The sequence below is a fragment of the Sardina pilchardus genome, chromosome 4, assembly GCF_963854185.1.
Source record: "Sardina pilchardus chromosome 4, fSarPil1.1, whole genome shotgun sequence".
Taxonomy (NCBI): domain Eukaryota; kingdom Metazoa; phylum Chordata; class Actinopteri; order Clupeiformes; family Clupeidae; genus Sardina; species Sardina pilchardus.
In genome coordinates, this window is record NC_084997.1 from 7,100,679 (window position 1) to 7,106,678 (window position 6,000).

The window sequence follows — 6,000 nt, forward strand, 5'->3', positions numbered from 1 at the left end:
AATGGCCAAGAAAACATGTTGCAGGCTGCAGTTTTCCATTCCATTGTTAGGTTGCTTGAGCTATTACTGGGCTTGTTTTGTCGAAACACTACACACAATTCACACAACCATACACCCAAGTAGCAGAACACCTCAGATAGTTTGCAAAATTAAACACTTCAGTCAAAACAATGATTCATTGAAACCCTATTTTGTCATTGTGTGGTACACACATGTAGCCTTGGTGAACCAAAGAACTTGTTAGTAAATTTGAATTAGTTCTGCATGCCTGTCTGGCAACTCTGAATCATCAAAACCTAGGAACCAATCACAGCAACTTAACTGGTGGGCTCTGTACCAAAGATTTTAGAGCACAGCACTCTAGAATCTTTGCTTTGTGCAATGACAGACAGGCGAGGGCGGTTGGCACTGCCAATGGCTGAAATGATGCCGTCAGTTTTAAATGACAGGGCTGTGTAGGCCTATTTTCTTTGAAACAGAGTAAGAGTCTTCAGTAAGAGTTTAATGTTCCGGATATCATTTTGAGGCACGTTTCAAGTTGGGACCAGCCCGAAGTTCTCTAAGCACAGTTGGGTAACGTCACTTCTGTGCAATTGAAACAGACATGAATACATCTAGTCTGTGATTGGCTGGAAAAGATTGCTATGTTTCATGGTCCAGGCTGGACCAGGCTGTTTTTGTTGGCATTTACAGTATGGAGCCAGGGCTGTCCATTTTTACAGTGTATTCAGGGGACAGGCAGTGAGAAGACTTTTGTTGTATGTGACAATTTTTTTTTTAGTTTTTCTCCAATCTACTGTATCTTCTTCCCCTTAGTAAAGCAGTGGCTATACAAAATGATTACGAAATAATGTGCAATCAAATTACACTTCGAAACGCCCAGGCCAGAGCCATATATGGCTCTGGCCCAGGCTACTTTGGACTTTAAGAATGTTTCAGAATGATGTCACCAGAGATTGTGGAGTCACATCGGTGCAAATTCTATACTATGATGCATCATTCCACACAATGGTTGGTCTGCTCTATCAGGAAGTTACTCAATGAGCTTAACAGTAAACATATAGCCTTAACTCAAAACAGCGTTTTTTTTGTCATTTTCATCTGGGATAATGTCACATGCAGCAATACCTAAATTCTGCTTGCTGCACGTTAACTATAGGCTAATATATCATAATATAATATTCATTATTGAATGCTTAGCTGGAATGGTGTTTTTCTACAGAAATAGCCGTGTTTGGCACAGGCACTGCACTAGTTCATTACTGAATAAACCAAACAGTGGGCATGATTATAATTTTCAGAGGAACACATGAAGCCAAGATTAATCAGCAGCTATTTTATGCTGCTGTAGTTTTTAGTTATTTTGCTGTGCCCATAACAAATGTTGCAATATAGTTTTTCCTACCGGTTTGCCGTTTAAACTCACAACCTCTACACCTCTATAGTTGAATCTAAACAACTTGCTTCTCCAACAGCAGCAATTTTGCTGTTAACAAAATGAACTCCAGTGTGCTCACTCAGGGAATTTGATTGGCCAAAACACATCTTGACCAGGCATGTAGACTTCTCAGTGGCGCGGATATAAACTGAATTTCCCTCAAATTGGGCAGGCAACCAATATTATACCGTATATCATTTTATCATTAAGCATAACAATGTAATTACTATGTGCTTTTATTTAAAAATGTACGACATTGTATACACTTTGTACATTAGGCTACATGATCATAAACTGAGTTATTCCCCATTAACTTTCCTTTTCCTACTAGCTATCACACCATACCATTTCAGTCCTATAGAAATGTCCACTTATATTCATAATCTACATCCAGATATTAATGTCCAAATATGGCTTCCAAGATAAGGCATTTCTGAGAGTGTATTAGCAACTAAAAGAGTCAAGAGCGAAACAATATGAAAACATTGGAATTGAACAAAACATATTTGACAGGCGTCAGTTTTGGGACCTAAACATTAAAGAGACCCTATGCAACTTTTTCATGGTCATAAAATCGCTTAGAAATCGTTGTTTTGCTTGACTGACCAGTTTTATCGAAAACAGTCACATTTCCTCCCGCCCCTAGTGTCCCTCTCCGCTATTACAACCTTGCAACTTTCTGATAAACGATCGTTTGCTGTTTACATCTGGAAGTCAGAGACCCGAAAGGAACAAGAAGAACCACGCTTGCAATTTCTATATTTATATATAGCCTATATATGTATAAATATACACGCTAAAGCTGTCGGGGAAGCTCTGCAGAGAAATATGCAAGCATAAAACGAGCGAAAACGAAAAACGAAACCGAAACCAGAGATGAAATCGCCAATCCTGCATTATTCCTCTTTAAGTAGACAAACTTTGTGCATTTTTTTTTGTTGTTGCTGTTGTTTGAATCTGAAAACCTGTTGTTACGTTTGCGCTGCTCATCTACTGTACACTACACTGGTGTTTTTCGAGCCCATGAAACAGCACAATTTCAAAATGCTGTCATTTGAAAACTCCAGCTTCGTGTTTAAATGTGGACGGGTAAATCTTCAAACATCTGAAAACCATGACGTCGAAACCTATGTTTGGAGTAGAATGGAGTATTGTTGACCCTCCAGAACTCTCCAGGACTTCAACTTCCACTACTAACTGCCAGCAGTGAATGCAGCATGGAGAACGAAATACAAGCTTTACTGTCTTTGGTACAGTTAAATTAATCTGGACAAGATACTGTACTTTGCAAACATGTGTGTGACGTAAAATCATATTCAAAGAGAAATGTGTTTGAAAACGAAAACATTTTACCAATTGGTTCATGGGTGTGATGTTTTAAAATTACAAAAAAGAGACACATATGTTAGATGTCACTCTAAAGAAGAAAAGTGTGCTTTGCAAAAGGCTGACAAAGTGCTGGGCTGATTCCTTGAGTGAAAGGTTTTGCTTGGAAACTGATCATTTTGATTTAGTGTGTAAGCAACTGACAAACTGTATGTCTGTCAGGGAACACAGTCAACTATCTGAAATACAGTTTAGGTTTCCTTATGCAGATTGCGAGGCTTTGAAATGCGCTAAACACTGCATCATCATTCTTCACTTGATGAATTACTACTGTACACCATCAACACCATATGCAACTCATTCATTTTCATCTGCCTGAAAGTCCTACCTTGTAATTCTGAGAAATCATCAAAGTTCTGCTTTAAGGCTAAACTGAGTTGCTATGACCTTAATAATATTCTTCCCAGTATAAGCTTACCTCTGTAGCAGGCTATCTAAATAGCTTCTCTATCTAATCAACAGAGAAGTGATGATAAAATAGGCCTACTATTACATACTGTCTGCTGGCCTATAAAAAGAATGTCAGTCTTGTGAAATCACTAAAAATCAGGCATGATGACCAAACACAATGATGTGAATGAGAAAACATAATTTAACTTATAAAGGTTAAGTAAGCAATAAGCAATTTTGCATTTAACTTCAGATAATATAATCACTCTCAGATGGAGACCTCAACATTCTACACCCAGTGTCACTATATGAAGCACACCTTGCCCCTTGTTATTTGAGTGAAATGATTACACTCATTTCACTCATTCATCTCACTCTGAATCAATGTTAAATCCATTATACTGAGGCACATGGCTTCTGTCTGAGCCCATTCCAGGATATCTAGTCTACACCTCTCCTAGACTAAACGAGACAGTACCATGGAGTGGAAAAGGGTGGTGGATGGGTGGGAAATAGATGCAGATACCATATAGCCTAGCCTATCCCAGCTAGCTAGCAGGAGCCCCACAGGAAGTTGCAAATAGCATTAAGGGGCACCTTTATCTCTCCTGGGGCGAGGCGAGAGTTTCCCGCTGAGAGGAGAGGCAGCCAGAATGCAAATGGTAGAATTGCAGCACCAGCAGTGTGCTGGGAGACGGCATATTCCAGTAACCTGTGCTTGACTCTTTAAGGCATCCCATCCGGCAGTATCTTTTCCAGTCTGGTCTCCTTATCCCTTACTGTCTTCCTCGATCAAACCTTTCCTCTCCCAACCTTCAAATGGTTAACAGAATATTGTCCATCTTGATCTAGGCTAAGTAAGAAAAAGAGCAAGCAAGCAGTTCTCCCACCTCACATGGTGCTGCAGATCCTCTTAAGTCTCAGTGGATGCCACTGAAGCTATAGAGATGACAACAATTTGTTTCAGCTACTATAATTCTCAGCTCAGGAAATTCTCACTCGTATGGTGTCGAATTCAAAGGGCCCATGCTCTCACCGGGATTTTCTTTCACCGACAGTACAGGAACACACAGTCTGCTTAACTCTGTCCGAAACATTTTTGGCCACCCCCCTTCCTGTGAACCCAGCCTGCGTGCAGGAAGGCCCTCCCTGTGAGATCTGTCCAATGGCAGACCAGACAGAGCTGCTGTTAGAAGAACAGACAGACAGCGAGGCTGGAAATGTGATGTTCCAGACGTAACATCACATAACCCCTTAATTCTGATTACTTGTCTTGCTTACTGGAAAACCAAAATCAAGTGTGTTAAATTGCATATTTTCATGGAAGTAAATTCAGCTCATTTCACAGTCAATAAAGGGTGACAGGGGTATAGGGTAGCCTAAGTAAATCATGTCATTTGTAAAGTTATTAAAGAAATGAAAAGTAATGAGTCAATGCATAAGTTGGGGAAGACAAGCTTCAAGATGATACATTGTATTCAGAAAATACTGATAAACAGAGGAAGTGAAGTGAGGAGGGAAGTAAAGTAGGCTAAAAACGTTTCAAAGTCAACCGGCTGTGACGTTAATGTCTATCGTAATCAATCAAATCGGTTACCAAAATAATGTAAAAAGAATAACACCAAAGACTCTTCTGCGAGGTCATTAGTTCGAACAGAGAGCAGCCAAACAAATGCTAAATGATATCACTAATGAGTATGAAACTGACATTACATTATGGTTAGGTGACAAAGTATGTCCAATAATATAGAAGCTGACTAGAAATCTGTAACATTACTCGAAATAATACGACCAAGTTAAAACCCACTTAACGTCGACACATTAGTTCATAAAGTAATGTTAACATTGACGTTAAAGCATCCTAGAAAGTCTGAAATGTTTTAAAGCAATTCCCTTACATGTGAAAAATCACATTAAAGCAGTTACTACTGTGTCAATGTGGAAAAATAAAATGCTAAAATGTAGATGGCTGCTTTCCACCCACTTTCAAAGCTAGCAAGTTTTCCTGCTACGGAACATTGGACGTTAGCTACTAGCTAGCGTGTTAGCTTTCAGTAACCTCGCTATAGCCCAATGACGTTATCCTGCGTTAACACTGTCTGTAATAACAACTGTAGTACATGATACAACTAATACTTACGTCTAGACTTCCTTGAAGCGGTTTACATTAGCATTATCCAATGACGTCTATAAGCAAAAGTAAGCTTGCGTGCTAGCTAGCAAACATCGGGCTGCGAGAATATTGACAGTCCTGCTTACCTCATCGTCACGAATCGCTTCTGATGTGTTCTCTCTGCTGCTGTACTGCTGCAAGCTACCAGTCACGCAGGCAGACAGGACGGACACCAATTCTGCGCGAAGAGACCAAAGAGAAAAAGCTTGATCAACTGATTTAGCAGTATCTGTTCTGTCTACAAACCTTGGCACTCTAATTAATCACCTAAGGTTGCTGGATAATTTCGAGGAAATTAGTCTTCACACGTCGATAAAATCGTGAGGAAACTACTTTACTCAGGGAACGTTCGCGCTATGAGCAACAAGCATCTGACAGCCCATAGGGCAGTGAACGTTAATTTTCATGAAACAAGGTTTAAGTAGCGACTAAGCTACTGATACCACGTATAATTTGACAAACAAATTTATTATGACTTGCACTTTACACTAGATGGACATTTACCCAAAAAGAGCTGCTGGACCACTGCCCATCTTGTTGTCTGTGCAAACTCCCTGCAAGATGGTTATGGTACGACCCAACGATGCAATGGGTTTGCTTGTTACCAGGGGAA

At 39.9% G+C, this 6,000-nt stretch overlaps 1 protein-coding gene across 16 annotated transcripts in view; it reads right to left on the reverse strand.

Moving 5' to 3' along the window:
- LOC134078178 (muscleblind-like protein 2a) overlaps positions 1-5,736 on the reverse strand; it is a 32,810-nt gene extending 27,074 nt beyond the window's left edge. For 11 of the 16 annotated variants that reach the window (XM_062533913.1, XM_062533910.1, XM_062533912.1 and 8 more), the window contains exon 1: positions 5,474-5,724. The gene's annotated coding sequence lies outside the window, so the exon portion shown is untranslated. Of the gene's footprint in view, positions 1-3,811; positions 4,016-4,104; positions 4,126-4,250; positions 4,318-5,354 lie in introns of those variants that run through there. The other 5 variants (XM_062533901.1, XM_062533899.1, XM_062533902.1 and 2 more) reach the window with 5 other exon arrangements.
- Positions 5,737-6,000: the final 264 nt, after the last annotated feature.